Source organism: Ambystoma mexicanum, chromosome 1p (genome assembly GCF_040938575.1).
Source record: "Ambystoma mexicanum isolate Mex_15411 chromosome 1p, UKY_AmexF1_1, whole genome shotgun sequence".
Taxonomy (NCBI): domain Eukaryota; kingdom Metazoa; phylum Chordata; class Amphibia; order Caudata; family Ambystomatidae; genus Ambystoma; species Ambystoma mexicanum.
Genome location: NC_090921.1, coordinates 873,311,490 through 873,331,595, shown reverse-complemented (window position 1 = coordinate 873,331,595; position 20,106 = coordinate 873,311,490).

Genomic DNA, 20,106 nt, shown 5'->3' with positions numbered 1-20,106 from the left:
GCCAACCTGGATGAGTACTGAGCGTCTTCTGCACTAGATGGCCCCTGTGTTGCCTCACCTGTCCCCCCCGCTGCCGAGGAGTCCACGTCCACCTTCGCCTTCTTGAACTCCCCATCAGCAGCTTTGGCCGATGGTCCAGATGCTGCACCAGCCTCCTTTCTCCCTGATGATGATGTTGTGTCCAGGGAGCGTAGCTGGGCCTTGCGCGCCTCTGCCTCATGGAGCTGTCCCTGCTGCCTTGCTCCACAGCACCGTCTCCGCCGTCTTCTTCCAATGCAACTTTAGATAAGGAGACATCCAAAAATTTCACATGAAGTACACTGATAAAGGGTACAACCATCATCCCCTTCCACAACACACATATACATGCAATGTACATACATGCACATACATGTCTGTCCATCACAACACACAATCACATCTGGGGGACATGGCACTGTCACAGCCTTACATGCTACACACACATGCATCATGTGCACATACACATGTCATGCACACACATCACCTGACAGTCCTCAAGCAGTGCAATGAGCAATAACAACAGAGTACCCTCACTGGCAATACTGCAACATGGCTACGTCACACATTGAAATGCACCAGTTTCATCCATCCATGAGTGATGGCCAGTCACACAATAACATTTTTGACACATACACATGGACAGCATGCATGCACATGAAGCTGCCAACACCACCTCATCTGTCACACGGGCATGTCTCAGACACATGTAATAAACCATGTGCACGTTGTGAAATGCTGCAGTACAACACACAATGCAAATGTAATACCATTGAAATTACACATGGGTCACTGAACACATGTAGAGCACTGTCTGTGACATGCACGTAGACATCCGTACAAGACGAATACTTGCTGTAAGCCTAAGGTGCAAACTGCCAACATACATGAACATGCTCATGCACTGTGGAGCCCAGCAACACATGGACACTCACCTGACTACTCCAGACGTTGTTGCAAATCGCTGACCTGGGTGTGCAGAGCTGGGTAGAAATTCTCCAGGACCCGCATGGCGGTGTTGTTGATCCGGCTTGGTTTGGGTCCTGGATTTTAGGTCCTCCCAGTGCTTGTGCACACGTCGGAAGTCACGGGATGCCACCCCCTCCGCGTGGATGGCATCCACAATCCGGTCCCAGATCAACTTCCGTCCTTCATTACCAACTTGCGTTGGGGCGGTGAAGAGGGCATCATATTGCCCCAGGACCTGCTCCACCAGGATGTCAACTTCATTGCCACTGATGTTGTTTGAAACATGGCAACCCCCGAGGCAGGTGTGAGTGGTCAAGGTGGTCCTGGGGGTGGGCTGTGGTGATGTTGTGGCATGTTGGGAGTCTTCTGAATCAGCAGCGGTGGTCACAGGGCCAAGGACAGGAGCTCTGGCAATGGCTGCACAGCAGGCACTCAAATTGCAGGGCAGGTGGGCAGCAGGCACACACAGCAGATGGTTCAGTAAGAGGCAGCTCAGGGCAGTAGGAGGCAGGTAAAAAGGCTCGTAGGCAGGACCGTGGGTCTTCCGTGTCTATTGCGTGGACAGCCAGAAACAGAGTGAAGGTTACGCTCCGCCTTCGAAATTAGCACGGACACATGAAATCAGTGGAAAGGCCCTCATCGCGTAACTTACGTGACACAAGGGCGTTGGCATTCAGATTCAGGATAAATAAGTACGTAGCAGAAAATTTGACCGTACGTGTGATTTGGAGTGGATGGATGAGTGCATTACAGAGATTTTTGGGGTGCCACGTCATTCGTTCACTACTGTGACAGTGCCAACTTCTTATTTTGGAGGGGGATTTGCCTCTGCGCACATACGCGTGTACTTTTCTTTTTCCAGAGGCTAACGGTGAGTCGCGTACACATTATTCATACTCTGGGTGCCTCTGTGTATTGGGTACCTCCATTATTAACATTACAGTAACTTTACTGGGATTGCGTATGCATTTTTTGTGTTGCTGGGTGCCACAGCATATCGCATAACGCTTATTTCTTTTACGGGAGCTACTGAGGTGTCGCGTACACACATTTTTGATTTTTGGGGTGCCTGTGCATTATGTGTCCTGTTTTCTTTTCAGCAGGGGTAATATTGAGCCCTGCTGGACGACATAAGTACGTTTTACATCACGTACCATGCCCCCTCACTCCGATTGCCCAAGACAATTGCTTGGTGTGCCTTTCATTGCACAAATCCATTTGTACTAGGAGTGGGAAGGCCACAACAGGGAAAGGTCGAAGAGGTGGCCGGGGTCCGGGACATGCAGAGAGAGCCGTGCCCCCGCCAACATCAGCAGGGAGCTGCAGGTGATGCTGCTGTCCACACTAGTCCAGGGAGCTGCAGGGGCATCTGCTGTTGTGCCCCCCCCAGGTTCAGGGACCAGCAGGGGCAGCTGCTGTCCCCACCACCCAGGGTCAGGGAGGTTCAGCGATAGCTGTAGTCGTGTCCCCCCAGGTACACGGACATGCAGGGGCAACTGCTGTTGTGCCCCCCCAGGTTCAGGTACCAGCAGGGGCAGCTGCTGTCCCCACCACCCAGGGTCAGGGAGCTGCAGCAATAGCTGTCGCCCCCCCAGGTACACAGACATGCAGGGGCAGATGCTGTCCATCCCTCAAAGGGGAAGGGACGTCCATGCAAAGCTCCTGTCCCCAGCACCCAGGATCAGGGACCTGCAGGGCCAGCTGCTGTCCTCACCACCCACAGTCAGGGAGCTGCAGTGGTAGCTGCTGGCCTAGCATCAGCGGGTGATGGCATGGCCCAGCCCACTAGTGGTCCAGCATCTTGTGCCCTGAGTGGTCCCAGCCACACAGGGTCTGTACGGCCTGCCAAGAAGAAAGAGCGTGCATAACAGGAAGAGGCTCAACCCCAATGCACGCAGAGGACACTGCCACGTTGAGGAAGAGGAGCTTCAATGATGAAGAACTCCAGATCCTCATGGACTATATGCACGAACACCACCGTGACATGTGCACGCAGTCAGGGAGCACACAGACGCCTGCTCAGCGTATGATGCACTGGCAGCGAGTCACCGATGCCATCAACGCCTTAGGTAATGAGAGGTGCACCGCCGCTCAGATCATAAAGCGGTGGAATGACCTCCACCGTCGCACCAAAAACAAGATGGGTGCCAACCTCGCTTCTGCTCTGACAACTGGAGGGGGTCACCATAGGAGCAGGAGCTCACACAAATGAAGAGGCCATGAGAACATTCATTCATGTGGATCAGGTGCAAGGCGTGGGAGGCCTGCCAAATTACGAGCACACATCCAGTGAGTGATCAACCGTGTGCATCCTGAATATGTGTATGTAGTTGAAACATAGGAGTATGAATGTGTTGCACTTGTGCCTGCCTTTGAATGACTGCCCTAGGTGAACCATGTCATGGTGTACTGACTTGTGCACAGTGTACTGCAGAGTGGATACAACCCATGTGCCGTACCTCTGTTGACCATGGCTTTGTGACAGTAGGCATCACCAACCGTCATACACAAAAAGACATTTTCTACATGCCCCCAGAATGTGGCATCTTGTTAGTTGGATCAGTGATGTTAGTGACTCTGCTTACTAGACAAGTGCTTGTGTCTGAAGCACTTGTAACACATCATGCACAGCATGTTGTAGATAGTCCATCCAAACATGTACGTAGGTGGTTCCATGCTACAGATACCTTCCATGTAAAATGGCAGCAGGCGTGACAGTGTGCCATGAGTGTCATTGCATTTTTATACACTGTGCACATCCACGCTGAAGCTATCCAACTGACCCCGTTGTCAAATATTTGTCACGATTCATCCCTGTTAACCTCCCACACTCAACACACACTCCATGGGTCCATGGCCATGTCCCTCTTGTGTGTCACTGTCCCCTCTTCCTATGTCCCAGTGCATGTCATTACTCTCTCCACATCATACAACTGGGACTCCACACTCTGGCCATGTGCACATTGTGTGCACTTCCTGTGCCAGTCGGACACTGGTTTTTAATGTAATGGTAGAGGACTTAGGTGTGATTATGTGTGCACGTGTTCATATTTACTGTAATCGCAATTTGCATAGCCACTTGATGAGTCACATTTTGCATGTTTTAGTCAAATGTTTGCTGTGCCATGGGACAGAATGTGCTTCCAGAGATCCTTGTCTGTTGGCAATGTGTCCAGTGGCTACATGGTCAGGGACATGGGATGTGGTTGCAAGTCTGCATATGCCATCATCTGAAACCTTTTTGTACATAGTGTGTGTATGCTATAGAAGTAGCAGTCCAGAAATCTCATCCCTGTTAACCTCCCACATTCAACACCCACTCCATGGGTCCATGGCCATGTCCCTCTTGTGTATCACTGTCCCCTCTTCCTATGTCCCAGTGCATGTCATTACTCTCTCCACATCACACAACTGGGACTCCACACTCTGGCCATGTGCACATTGTGTGCACTCCCTGTGCCAGTGGGACACTGGTTTTTAATGCAATGGTAGAGGACTTGGGTGTGATTATGTGTGCACGTGTTCATATTTACCGTAATCGCAATTTGCATAGCCACATGATGAGTCACATTTTGCATGTTTTAGTCAAATGTTTGCTGTGCCATGGGACAGAATGTACTTCCAGAGATCCTTGTCTGTTGGCAATGTGTCCAGTGGCTACATGGTCAGGGACATGGGATGTGGTTGCAAGTCTGCATATGCCATGATCTGAAACCTTTTTGTCCATAGTGTGTGTATGCAATTTATGTCATGGTAACGTGTGGCAATGTGTTGCAGGACATCATTGTGATACACATTTTTTTTTCAATGCAATTAACATGATTCTTCATGTCTTTGTATGTCCTTGTGCAAGTGATGATGCACCAGATGCAGGGGGCGCGGTAGAGGAGGAACGGGAGTCTGAGCCAGAACAGACCACCAGTGGAGGACGTGGTGTGACAGCCCATGAAAATCCACTGGTGCTACAGGCCATCCGGGGTATGGCTCAATACGACACTGACTCTGATGAAACCAGTAGCTCTGGTGCTGAACGGGATATGCAGTCCTCTCTGCTGTCGGAGGTGAGTGCACCAAATGTTGGAGCTGTTGTAGGCCCTGCGTCTGCAGGGGGTTAGGTGCCCTTACAGGGCCAGTCAGTGGTGTTATGTCCGTCTGTGTTGGGTAGGGCTGCAAGGTCACGCTCCACAGTATTGGTTTCTGGTCCTGGGATGGATGACCAAGGGAGGGATGCAGTCCGGCAGCCACAGAGAGCGGCATCACATCAAGGGCCATGCTCACTTGGGTCAGGCAGGCATGGGGCCCGCACACGTGGTGGACGTGTGGCGGCTGGGGAGACAGTGTGGGAGCAGTCAATGTTGCATATTGCACAACAACAGGGTGCTGCCTATGAGATGTTGAATCAGGGCATGGATAGGGTGGCCAATTCCATGATACCCCCAGAAACACAGGTAGAGCACCAGCGGCAGGCATTGTGGTCAACAGGCCTCTCACGCAGGCTGCGCATTGAGGCCAGCAGCAGGAGCTGACGGCCCGATCTGAGGTCTCTGCAGGCATCCCTGCGTGCAGAGGGTCAGGCCTGCAGGGACACCCTGAGGCAAGAGTTGTTGGTCCTCAGAGCTTCAATGGAAGTGCTAGTGGCACCCCACAGTACACAGTACCAACAGGAGATGCAACAATTGAGGCAGACCATCTTGGAGGAAATCCGTGTATCCTGTGAGGTGTTGCATGAGGACCTCCGAGGCTTCATATTGCAGATGCATTCATCTGAGTGCGTGGTCACTGCCACTGAGGACCAGGCCTGGGCAATACAAGGTCAACTTCCCTTACCACTACCACCTTCTGATTCTACACAGGAAAGTGGCCACAGCAGAGCCAGGCCTCCCAATCCAAGATAGTCGTGCGGTCCATTAACCCATGGAAGGAATAGTTTTGTCAACATCCACCGCTGATGAGTTGACATGCACCCTGCCCCTCCCTCCTCCTAGGTGCTCCCCCTCTGGTCCAAGATGGACATTTTTATTCTTGGTTTTAATTTATTTGTTTTTTACACCTCTCTGGCCAGATATTGGTATGTCATATTTTGTTTTGGCCTTTTCTGGTTGTGTTATTTGTAAATTTTTGTCTTGATTGCCCTTGAGGTGTGCCATTAACTCCACATGGACTACACATCTGCTGTGGTGTACGTGCAGGCATGCCTAGTGAAGTAAACTAGCATGTTTGCATGGTGGGCACAGGATGGCATGTGCAGGTAATTATAGGTTTGTAGTTCCGTTGCACGTGTGTGCTGTGTCAATGGTACTGCAAAATGGCTGTTTTAATATGTTGTTCCAGTAATCTGTGATGTGGAGGTGACTGCTGGCCCCGGGGGAGACACCCTGCACCATTTGAAGTCCACGCTTCCCATACCCTCCACCAGACACTGTCCTTCCTGTACAAAATTAGGAAACACATTTACTGGTGAAGGTCACGTGGGATTTATTTACACCATGCAGCCACAGTTATTGGGTAAGCTTTTGCACTGTCTTGCATGTTCAGCATGCGTCATAGTTGGGCATGTTTCCTGCATGTGTCAGTTGTTTTATATGTTCTTCGCATGCTCACAGGGCGTTATGGTAATTAGATTGTTGCTCATGTCACTGTGTAACATACCTATGTGGGTACCTCTACAGGTGCACCAAACGTGCTGTGCAGCATGTCATTTTACTTCTGAAAGCCAGGCTGTCGACATTCTTCATCTGTCATTTCCTTATTATTCCCTCTCTGTGTCACGCTCTCTCTTCCTCTCTCTGTTGTCGTACACTGTACTCCTGTACAAATCACTATCGATAACCAGTCACCCTGTGTCACTCCTGCACTTTGTGTTGTATGCATATTTTCTTTATGTGATCAATTATTATAATGTATGTGAATGTATTTTGTGCTGTTACTCTGCATTGCATTCCATTTAGGTAAAGTGTCTCACGATGGTGTGCATCGTGTGCAAGGCAGGTGAGTTCCACGGACAGGTAAGTGCATGGCATTTGCTGACACTTGGTGGAGTTTGCAAGGGAGCGGGGCACTGTGTGTGTTGACTCTGGATTGACTTACCTTGTGCTCAATCACTATTGCTTGAGGGTGGCATTACTCACACAAGGGTGATTCTAATGATGGTTATGGTCATGTTCATCAGATGGATTGCTGGGGCCACTGTTCACTCATTATGATAACTGGGCTTTCTAACTGCGTGTCCGGCTTTCATGGTTTTTTGGGAGTGTGTAGCATGGTCAACAGTTTGTGGACTGTGGCAGGTTCAGATGATTGGGCTGAGGTGTGCCTCATTCAACTTGTATCAGGTCTAATGAGTGACACATCAGATCCCTATCAGGGGTTGTGGGATTAGAGATGTTTTTCACATTTGGCGGGTCAAAATTATGGTTGTGTGCTACAGCATTGTGAAGCCACAAACATTTTGCTATGTCTGCTTTTATGTGGGCTATTTGGTCTACAGGACATTAGGTTTCGTGTTGTTAGTGGGGTTTCTTCCTATTCTCAGGCATGCAGCAACATGGTGTATGCAGCTTCTAGTGCAACGCGTCTGGGTGCATGGTGGTGCAGCATTGGAATAGAAGCAGCAGTACACAATTGTTATGCGGTGACAATGAAGTCTGCATTGACCATGGTCTGATGGTTAACAGTGTACCTTTACCATTATTTAATTGTTGATAAATGTATCTATTTGCTTGGTGTTGTTGGCTTATGTCTTCCATTGCCGCTCCATCGGTGTGCAGAAGTACTTTGTGCCATCAAGCAGGGTTCTGGAGGAGGAGCAAGAGTTGAGTGGCTGAATAATTGTCAAGACATCCACTGTATATTCTCCAAGACCTCCCTTCACAGTACCTTTGGTATGCGTTTGCAGCACATATGTCTTGCTAATACACATGACTGACTGAACCAACTAGTGACAGGCTCTTCAAACACAACCCTCCGCACATTGGCACCTCCTGACACTCACCATCATCATTATTCATTCTCCTCATTCACTCATGTCTCCCCTGAAGTAGTCAACGGAGTTGACAAATACATGATGGTGTCATCCCTATTGGTGTACAGCTGCTCCTACAGAACCATCATTAGCAACATCTCCTCTAATGCTGTTGCTGATCTATGCATACTCTTCTTTACTGCTGTTTAGTTTCAATGATCCATCAGGCACTCACTTGTGCACACCGTTGTTAATATGACATATGCACAGCCTTCCTGACCACCAACATACTGGGGAATAGCTTTATACACCTTCCGGGAGAAACTGCTTGCCAAGTTCGTCCACACACAAATGTACAGCCATTAGGGCATGCTTGTGGATGTACGTCAAAACCAGTGTGGATTGAAACAGTCCGGAGCAACAAACAGTGGGGTCACATGATGAATGGTGGCATCCCTCCATTCATATGGCCTGCTGTCCTCATCATCCTTGATGTCTCACATGCTTTTCACACAGTGATGAATTCCATCCTCATTTTCATGCTCAATGAACAGACAGTGGACTTGCTTATGTCATATGAGAAAATCAATTCCATGGAAACGCTATACTGTGTCTTTCTTCTACCCTACTTAAGCCGCCACCTGTGGCTTCATGCAGGTGTCCTTTCCTTTTCCATGCATCATTGACATATGCATTTGCCTGCTGCAACGCATATTTGATCCATTGCCCAAATGATTAATGTGCTATGATGAGAACAGACTATACTTCAGCAATGTTCCTAGTGATACACAGGCACTCTTATTCACCATGTCTGCCGCACAGCCATCCTGGACTGATGCCCTCAAAATGACCTTGGCTAGTGCGCCATTTACAAAATTGCATGTTCCAATTGGCTCCACTGCAGCCTACTTCGGCCATTGACTCTGTCCTTCCTACATGTGCTCACTCCCTGCAAACTCATCCCGAGGCAGGAATGTTGCATTAATCTTCAACTACCCACTACCCTTACTGCCACATGTTTGTGTGATTGTCAAGGAGTCCGACTTGCAGGTCTTGATGCACACAGTTAATATACACTTCCACAAATTCACGGATAGGTACAATGTTACACGTGCTGTGGTACTGTCCATGCTACACTACTGCAACATCCAAATCATTGTTCTACCCTGCAACACCTACAGTTTAGCCAGATTATGTATGCGTGACTTGTCAGTTGACTAAGGGCCAGGGCCAACCTCTATCTTGTTATATGAATGCTTGTGAGGCTCACAGACTCTACACGTATTACATTGTGATACCGGGATCTCATCCACAGGGATGTCTGGGTCCCTGTACCGTCTTCTATGCTTCATGATGATATACTACCCTACTGTACTCCTGCATTCCTCTGGCAACTACTCCCTGTGTGTGAAGCACTTAGGTATTGGAAGGGCTGGTGGTGGTTCAATTTGCTCTGCGTGATGCCTCCTGTGTAGTAGACTCACTCTCCCCCTGCACATTGAGCAAGTACTCCTTAAGGTCACATTGATCATGTAGTCCTTTCTCTTCTCCACTTCTATCTCCCACTGTATTAGTTGCTATTGATGTAGTAGTGTGGTTAATGTACATGTGCCTTATGTGTCCTTGGTGCCCTGACCCACTGCATGTATCATGTGCAGTACTGTGTATTTGGTTTACTTGCTCACAATCAGCATAGACACGTGACTAATCACTTCCATTAGTGTATTGTTTTCTTGACATTTCTGCACAAGATGTTCTCCATGCACTAATCCACACCCTTTGTAATACATACAGAACAAGACCGCAAGGATTATGCTTGCCGTCAAAGCCAGGGACCACATCTGTTTGCCACTGGCTGGCCATGGCAGAAAGGGTCGAGTCATAGGAAGTATGCATTGTACACAGGGATTTGTGGGGCCTGCGTACTACCTATCTGCTGAAATTCATACCTCAATGCTGTCCCTCCAGAGCCATTTCATCATGTTACTGCGTCCTTCTTCAGGTGAGCCAGCATTTTATTGAGATTTTTTGCTGGGGCTCTTTATCGTCAGCAGGGGCCAACCTCTTGGATACCCATCCTGCCACCCTCTGTTGGGGCCTCATATACTTAAGTTCCATGAACTACTCATGTGTTTCATCTTCTACTCTTCCTTCTCTCTCCCTCTTCCCTGCTAAGCGATCCCTCTGCTCTCTCACACTCTCCATTCTTTTGTGCTTCCTGCTTGATGACTATCTGCTTGATGTACCTCAAGATCTCAGACACACCTGTCACCCCCAGCTGTTTTTGGGGCAGTTACCTCCATAACCTGGACTAGTGTAATCCTCACTGCACTTGCGGAATGACCTGAGAGAGTTGCATCTCTCTGCACTTACCTGAGCATCCACTGACTGTACGCACTTGAAACAACCCTGAACTTATTGCCACCCTCCGAATACCACACCCCTCTAAACATCTGTGCACTTGCTCCTTCTGATTGCAGCATGCAGGTATAGTGTCTGTCTGTCCCACCCTGTCCTCGCTCCCTGCATGGTGGCACGTTCATGTACTTGATAAAACTAATGCTTCATCATCCAACATAATCACTGTTGCCACCACTGTTGATTGTGTGACATGCACAGAGGTGGACATGAGTGACTATTATGGTTTCAGTCATTCTAGGGATCTGTACAAGTGTTCTTTTTCACCACTTGTTCGTGCATCCTTGCGCTCTTTCAGAAACTTGCCTTGTGCATCAGACATTTTGGTAGATCCTTTTACATGATGTGCCATACCGTGAAACAGTATGATGCTAATTTTATATGACATATGGGATGGGTTGAGTGACAGAGGTGAGTTAATGGAAGGTTTGGCATGTTGGTAGTGGTGTTATTGTGTTACTTGTGGTGGTAAGAGAGGATGCACACAATTTAGCATTTCCAGGGGCACATTCTCATGGTGGTTTTGTGGGCACTGTTGATTGGCCCATTGTCATCATTGAATGGCACATGAAATGTGGCCTGGTCGGGTACACTCTGCAGGGGATGGGGTTTAGGTGAAAAAAGTAGCCACAAGCTGGGTACGGGCAGCCTATCCACGTGCCCTTTTGCCCAGGCATATGCAAGAGGCGTGCCTGTGGATGTGGGGGTACCACCATGTCCACCGGTACACCATGCTGTGTTGCAACATTGTGCAGGACACATGCTGCCACAATGATCCTGCACACTAGTTGTGGTCCATATAGCAACTCACCACCAGAGTGGTCAAGGGAGCAGAAACGTGACTTCAGCACTGAATGTGCGCTCCACTATGGCCCGAGTTGCAATATGGGCTGTGTTGTATCTTACCTGGGCAGGTGTGGTGGGGTTCTGTATTGGTGTCATCATGTAGGTGCTCAGAGTTTAGGCACTGTCCCCTGGAGAGGTGAGGTGAGAATGTTTGACATTGGTGTCTATTTGTCTGTGTCTGACATGCATGCATGTGCATGGCTATTTATACTCCCCCAATGAGCCATGTGTTGCCATGCGTCCCAGCTTCCAGGGCTCGGTGTAGGGGTGATGTTCTGAATATATAACTATCATGGGTGGACCCTGGATAGTTAGTATCGGCCTGCCTTATTGACAGTGTTCTGGGCTTGTAGATGTGCCTGCAGACTGAGGGGCAAACAGTCATAATTGCCAACACCTGGTGTAGGCAGCATGAATGCGTGGGCTGTGAAATGCCCCCATCTATGGCAGTGGTCCGCTAAAATGACCCAGTGGCCAGAAAATGCAGAACAGTGCAAGGGGCTCAGTGCTTGGGAGCACAGGGTGGGTGATGTAAGGTCATCTTCCCACTCCGTGACCAGGTCTAAAATGATATGAGGTGGAAACCTATACCTGCCATAGACCTGGTCATCAGGCATCCCAAAAAGGCTGGTCCTGGGTAGGAAAATCCAGGCCCTGGCAATCCTCCTCCTCCTGCAGTGTACCACAATCACTGCTGCGAGAAATGGTAAATTCATTGTAGCTTTATACGTGTGTTTGTTCATCGTGCTGGATTTTTATGCATTTGTTTTTGTGCGCGTTGAAGTTTACGCCAGCTATCGGGTGGCATACGTGTTTCTGGATTTGCACATATTTTTCGGTACGCAGGCAAGCCCTGTTCAATTCCATGAATACGGGTATTTAGCGCGCATATGGGCGTTGCGAGTATTTTACTGTGGGACTTCCATCGTAACGCCGACATTTTCGCTTGTTGTTCCCCATTCAACGTGTTCCGCCCCCTTTTTAGGTGACTGCGCAGACACAGGCGGGTCTCGCGCAAAGCGATTGTGGTATCGCAGTTACGTCTTGGACCGATGCGGATTCCTCGCAAGTCCCTGGTAAGCCCCGTGCATTCTGTTCCATGAATCGACAAACAGGCGCTTGCGTGTGATTTCGCGTGCAAGGCCCCTATTTTCCATGCAAATAATTCCATGAATCAGGCCCTGAGTCTGGCTACAGTGGCAGATTTGGAGATGAAGAGCGAGAAGTTGTGAGATGGGTCGAAGATGACACCAAGGTTCTGAGCAGATGCAGAGTAGGGAAGGTAGTCATATAAGAGGGGGAGAGGAAGAGATATGCTATTTGGATGGGACGTAGAGAACTTCAGTCTTAGTGGAGTTGAGCATGAGCGAGTGATATGCCATCCAGTATTTGATTCCGAAGAGACAGAGATTTGTGGCCACAGCTCATCGGATAAGGAGGAAAAGGTGAAGAAGATCTGAATGTCATCAGCAAAGAGTTGATAGGAGAAGCCATAGGAGGAGATCAAGATGCCAAGAGTAGAGGTAAACAGATTGAAGAGAAGTGGACCCACGACTGACCCTTGGGAACACCAACAGTATGGGAGTTGAGTGGGGAGGTAAGGCTGTCCAGGACAACTGGAAGTGTCTGGGACGAGATATGAAGCAAACCAAGCAAGGGCCTTGTCCCTGATGCCTAGGAGAGATAGTTTCCACAAATCTACAGGGGAGAGCCCTTATCACATGCGCTGGATGTGTTTAAGACTTGAATGTCTGAATTCATAGCAACAAGCAAACTCTGTTAGTTCTAAGACACCAATATTTATTCTTGTAGCCGACATGTGTTTCGACCCACCTGTGTCATTATCAAGGAAATCTTAATTGCAGAGTATAGTACTCGATGAGCTGGGCTGTAGATAGAAAGTTCTGGAAGTGGTCTTGTGGAACTAGTGGTAGGTTTCATGGTAAGATGGATGGTGTAGGTAGCTATTGTAGGGCCCTTCAGTGAGGACAATCAGTCATAGGGTTGGTGAGGTAATACTCCATTGCAATATTTATTCCAGGCCTGTCTCTGGAGCCGTTCTATGTGCACTGCAATAACGGTGCATGCCGCACAGCTCCAGAGACAGGCCTAACACGGGCTCTAAAGATTTAGGGCCGCCTTTTCCATCAATGGAATATATATCAGTGGCTGAGAGATGGAATCCTGTGCTACCCGCCATGCCTGCCACTTCGTGGAGTGGCCTGGGTGGAGGATGCTGCACTCAGATTAGCAGCAGGAGCCGGTGGGGGAGCAAGGCTGCCTCTGCAGGCAGCCTCCTGCAGATGGAATGAGTGCCTCTGGTGCTGTTGTGACAAGCTCCATGTTGCTCTTAGCAAAGTTAGGGTGGGCCCAACTCCTTTTGGAGTTGGAAAGACCTTTCAAAGATAGTGGTTTTGGGGTAAGAGGTCACGTGAGCAGTCCGTAGATCAAAGTAAGTCTAAATAGAAAACAGCATTCTTTAATAAACATGGTAACCATGAAAGTAGCTAACAACCCAATCCTATAAGGTAAAAGCACAGTTTAGGCAGACTGCATATATAAAATAGGAAGACATTTTACCTTGGAATTGCCTTTCAGGTGGGATATTAAAAATAACACATTAACTAGAGAAAGGTAATGAAACACCTAAATAGACACTCATTGGGCCTCATTATGACTTTGGAGGTAGTCATGCCCTTAATAAGGGCATGGCTGCCACCAAAATCGGGTCCGGGTTCCCTGAATGGGGAATTACCAGGCCATTCCGAGTTTGGAGGGCCCGGTAATTCCTCCTTCAGGAAACCCGGGCCCAGACCTTCCCTATTACCATTTGAGCCCCCATAGGGCTCAATGGGAATGGGTGCGGGAGCTAACAACGGGCTGATTACGACCGGCCCATTGTTAGCTCCCTGGTCCCCACGCGGGACCCGCTCTGGACGTCTGGTAAAGCCAGACGTCCACATTGGGTCCCGCGAGGGAACCTCGTAATAGTGCGGAATGCGTTTAACGGTGCCGGCACCATTACCGGCGCCGTTAAACGCATTCTGCACAGGCCTTAATGAGGCCCATAGTCTTTCTATAGGTCAAAGGAATGATAGGGGATTTAACAAGTCTCTAGAGCCCAACGTAATGTCTACTATGACAATACATTAGACTTTGATGGCACGGTAGAGTAGAGCAGGACCTCCTAGTGCATTGGACAGGTTCCATCTTTGGTTTGGTGTCTTTGATGCAGCTCAGTAGTACTCTCTTATCACAGTGATGTCTAAGAAACTGGCTGCTTGAATGGTCCGATCAGTGGTTCAATGATGTAAAGCATGATTCAATCAGGATGACTACGGCCTGTAACTTGGCTCAACAATGCAGGGCTCTGCAGTGATGTTCTCGCTCAGCTGGCTGTGTTTTCATTCAATTATGCTTACAGAGAAATCCATTGCTCTGCAACCTGATGATTCGACTGAAGACAAAGCGAAGAGACAGTGTTAGCTCAAAATTCTAAGGAGCAACATCAGCAGCTAGAAGTAGCACTTCTAGGCATTCTAACTGTCTTTGGCCTCTGGTCCTCAGCATCAGAAAAGCTCCTTGGTTCTCTCAGCAAGTATCCTCTATGTTTCTCTGGGATGTTGAGGAAACATATTTACTCATGAAAAAACTTTCATGTATACAAGTAAAGACTACAAATTTGGTGATCCCAGACCAGGGCAATATCCAAATCAGAAACAGAATCATAGAGTACGTTTCAGGAACACATCATATAGCTCAAGTGGGGGATCTGATGATAATGAAGAATACAACAGAGCGGGTACAAGTGGCAGTAACAACGAGGGAGAAAATAGACCCAATCGAGGAAGAGGTACAAGAGGCAACAACCGAGGCAGAAACGGACAATGTTTTTAGAAAAAGGCACTACTCAAAGACAATGAGCTCCGGACTGGATGCAGACCCAGAGTCACAGGGGTTGGTAGTGAACCTTTCTATGATTTCACTTACGGATAAAGAAAAATCGGTCTTAAATAAAGGTTTGAATTATGTGATATCGAAATATCACAATCCCTTTGAATTTAGAGTCGAATTCCAACAGTTCATGAGGAACGTTTGCCTTAAAGAGTTTTTTAAGAACAATTCTTTTAGTGAAACTGACAACTATTGCGGACTTAGAAACCCCTCTACGTTTTGTGCTCCACCTAACTCCTACAATCCAGAGTCCATTGTCTTTGAAAAGAAAGTTATGGAAGACATTCGGGCCTTCGAATCTAATGGCATTCCCAAGCATTCTCATTTGAGTAAGAGTGAACAAATCATTCTTAAATCTTTGGGCAAAAATCAGGATATTATCATCCGACAAGCGGATAAAGGTGGGGCGATTGTGGTTTTTAATAAAGCAGATTATGTGGAAGAGTGTTTAAAATTACTATCAGACACCAACCACTATCAAAAAATTGATAGGGACCCCAGTAATGAGTTATCCATCATCATTAGAAACAAAGTTACCAGAGCTGTAGAATTAAAACTCATTAGTAAGCAAGAAGGGGAATACCTGATGAGAGAAAATAACAGAGTACCAGTGTTTTATATTCATAAAAATCTGGAGAAAAAAAACAGGGAGACCCATTGGGCCTCATTACAAGGTTGGCGGTAAGGGGATAATGGCAATGGTAAGGGTGCCGCTGCCGTTAACCCCTTACTGCCCTATTATGAGGTCCTTTAGCGGGTCCCGCTAAGGGCGCCTGGTTTTAACGGTTGCCGCTAAGGGACCAGGGAGCTAATAATGGGCCTGCTATTTGCGGGCCCGTTATTAGCTCCTTCCCCATTCCCATTGAGCCATATGGGGGCTCGAATGGGAATGGGGAATGGTTTTCGGAATGGGTACATACCGGGTCCTCCAAGGTTGGAATAACCCGGTAAGTCCCCATACCGAGAACCTGGACCCGGTATGCGGTAAGGGGGTAGCCATGGTGCTAATAGCACCGTGGCTACCTCCTACCTCGTAATGAGGCCCACTGCCTCAGGAATCAATTCTGTGCTAGAGCCCCTGTCTACGTATGTAGACCTCTACCTTAGACCATTCATACCTAGTAGGAAGAGTTATGTTAAGGACACAACTGATGCCATTAATAGAATTGAGGGCAGCGTGTTCAATCCTGATGCAAATTTACTATTATGTTTAGACATGCAAGCCTTATAAACAAATATACCACAACGAGCCACTTTGGAGGTTGTAGAAGAAACACTCTTGAAAAGGGAAGATGATCATCCTGTTCCCAATTCTTTCATTAAGTGGTGCACAGAGATGGCACTCACAAACAATGTATTTCAGTTCATGGGCCAATTCTATATACAAGAAGAAGGAACAGCGATGGGAGCTACAGTGGCTCCTAATTTAGCTAACTTGTATGTCAATATGTTTGAGGAGACTGTTATCTACCATAATCTGAATCCTTTCCAAGACAACATTTTATGTTTGCTGAGATACATAGATGATATCTTTATTATCTGGAAGGGCAGTGAAGATGAGGCAAATCAATGTAATGGTTGGCTGACTTAACAAAATAGATACCTCAAATTCACCATGAGTATGAGTAACAATCTAGTGAACTTTTTGGATATTTCCATATATCACCATCAAGGCATTCTGTTGGTCAAACCATATACCAAAGATACTGATAAAAACGCTCTCCTCCACTTTAACAGCCATCATGCCCAACATGTAAAGAATAATTTACTCTTTGGCCGATTTTTACGCATTAAGAAAAACAGTAGCATTAATGAATCTTATGAGAACGGGGAGAACAATTTGACTGACAAATTAACCAACTGTGGCTATCCCAAATGCCTAGTGAAAGATGCAGCAAAGAGGGCATTTAACAATTATAGAGAAGCCCTCCTAGACCAACAACTGCACAGAAACAGGGATACAAAAGAGACCCCATTGGTATTTGTCAATACTTTCAGTAATCTGTCCTACAAAATCAAAGGCATCATTAACAGGAATTGGAATAAAGTTATGACAAAGGAATGTGGCAAATCTTTAGTAGCATTTAAGAAAAGTACCACAATACGCAATTTAGTGATGAAGAATGATATTGGGAATAATAAAGAGAAAGAATCCCACCAGACAAGGTTATGGGGTTTACCACCAGTATCAGGACATCACCCATATGGAAACTGCACTATGTGTGTACAGACTAGGAAGACTGTAACAGTGGATCTAGGTTTGGAAAGGGAATGAAGTATTACAGAACATACAAAGTGCAACCCAGAGAATGTGGTCTATGTAATTAGATGCCCATGTCAGTATATTTACATCGGCAAAACCATCATAAAATGTAAAACGAGAATGATTGAGCACAAAAGTTGTATTGAAAATAAGATAGATCAAGCACCACTTGTAAAACACTTTTGGGAAAAAAATCATAAGTGCAGTGATTTTAATTGGACCATCTTGAAACATGTGAGAGGAAAAACACAGGAACAAATTAGTAAGAAATTATTGACCCTGGAACAGAAACTAATCTTTAAGAGTCATATCCATGGTCTCAATGAAAATATTGAATGTCATAATGCCTAGATGGGACATACTTGTGTGCTCAATCAACCCATTAGTGACATTGAATTGTCATTTTGGTCCAGGAAGTGTGATAAGTAATGAATCTGATACACGATATCAATATAGCCAAATATGAGGATATGAAAGATTTGTAAAGATAATCAATCCCTGGTGACATACTGTATATGGAATCCTATCAGTCTGCATTATACTAGGCCTTTTCTTACCTGTTTGTTTCTTTGGAAATTGTCAGTTTTGGAGATCGGGTATACAATTATGCTGTATGAAACTTGTGACTCCTATTGTCCAATATGCGAATTGGGAAACTTATGCTGAAAATAGATGTCCATATAATTGCGATTTGGGCCATCACAGTTGTGTGTGTTTTATATATATCTGTTTTATACACATCATGTCTATAAAATGATGACAATTTACTGCATTGTTGTGATCCTGATAATCACATTTGTGAGTTAATTATGTCTTCTACAAACTTACCACAAACATGTCCAGAAACAAACATATTGGCTTTGTATAAATAGGAAGACTGACCCTGTTAACTATAGTTCCTTTATACAGCATAACTAAATTGGAAAAAATCAGGCTGCAATTGTAGGGAAACTGCATTTCCCATTTACCATTGGGAGGTGAATAGGAGACTTACGACGGCACGCAGAGCAACGCGATGATGTCGGCACGTGATGACACAATGATGTCATTGCGTTACGATGGGTGCACGCGCACCCTAATATTAAAAGTGGCCATTTTGCCCAATTCTTTGAATGCAAAAACAATTGATAGAGACTTCCACCACCAAGGAAACAAGATTTTCTGTCATTTTACCTTTGGGTTTAGACACCTGTCAATACCTCTTCTTTTTGTATAATATATATTAGGAAACATATTTAGCCATTCTTGATTCTCTTGTCTTTTCTCCTATGTAAGGATGCTTTGAGTTCTTGAACTCCTCCCATCTCATCTCAAACACTAGGAGGGAACTGGTTATTTCTAAGTCCCACCTCTACTGTCCATTGGGAACATCAGTAATTGCCAGGGCTCCTTGTTTCCAGTCAAGCTTTAGTTACATTTGCTAATCCTTTGACCTAATCGCCTCTGCTATTCAGGTTCCAAGGTACTGTTTTGGGTGTAGCCCAACCTTTGGAATTCCCTCCTTTACTGTAGATGAAGTGTGGTAGGATCCGGTCTCAGGGTGTTACCCAGAATTTGCTCTCTATCAAATGACCATTGATAAAATGGTTAGTTTAGCTCATTTATTTCCGTTAAAACATATAAGTTCATAACTTTATTCCTGCACATACCAAACAATATTTCATTTGCAATATGCTGCATCCTACTTAAGACTATCCCCATCAAAAGTGTGGGTTGGTTGTACGTTGCCAACAGATATGCCAGGACATTGGAAATACTGATGACGTTTTTAAACATGGCGTCATTATTTGCAATACAACCTCACTTCTGGCATGTGTGGTGTTGGGCCTATCATTTTGCATCATTAATATAATCCTTTCTCTCACCCATTAAGGTGGTCATGGATCCTAGCATATGTATGTGGGTAATTTAGTTGCTCTGTCCACGGACCAGAGGCTTTCCTAGGCCTGCCCAGTTTAAACCACTGTCACCTGCTTTAAACTACAGAATATGTATGGAAAGTTAATTTGTTTGGTAAAAGATACATTCCAGCAGAACAAAACTTCGCTTTGAGCGACGGATTACCATCTGGCATGTGTGTAAAAGTCCTAGCTTTCATTAATTAATAAAATGATGCAGGTAATTCTGTTTCTTAAAGGCGTGTTTCCTAATCGGACTCCCCTTTTAAAATGCCCCATGTCAAAATTACAATACAGACTGGTGTCTTGCTGTAACTACTCTACTGACATGACAGTGCCATCTACGCTATGGCAAAGCACAGGTTGAAAGATCACCTTTGCATCACTGGCAGCTGATTTGATCAGGCAGGGGTAGCATCTGTTCTCTATCTGCACCTCTGATCTAAATTATGATAAGTGTCTGCCTTAATCAGTCTGGTGGTAGAATGATCTCTAAATATACAACATGCCTGGTTATGGTATTGTGACTGATAACCTTCTATTATTAAAGCCACAGGAAATTTGATATCATGCAAGTGCGCACTTTGTTAGTCTAGGCCCAGCTGTGTCAGGGTCATGTATATTCATGGCTCGTTTCATTTTCTCCACTTCTGACAACAGGCAGGATGTTGCCTCCTTTGAATTTTCCAACAGGAAGGTCACAACTTTCTTCGGGGCATTGACAACTTCCCCAGGAAGCCTCCTTGCATCAGTGACAACCCTGATATAAGAACGCCAGC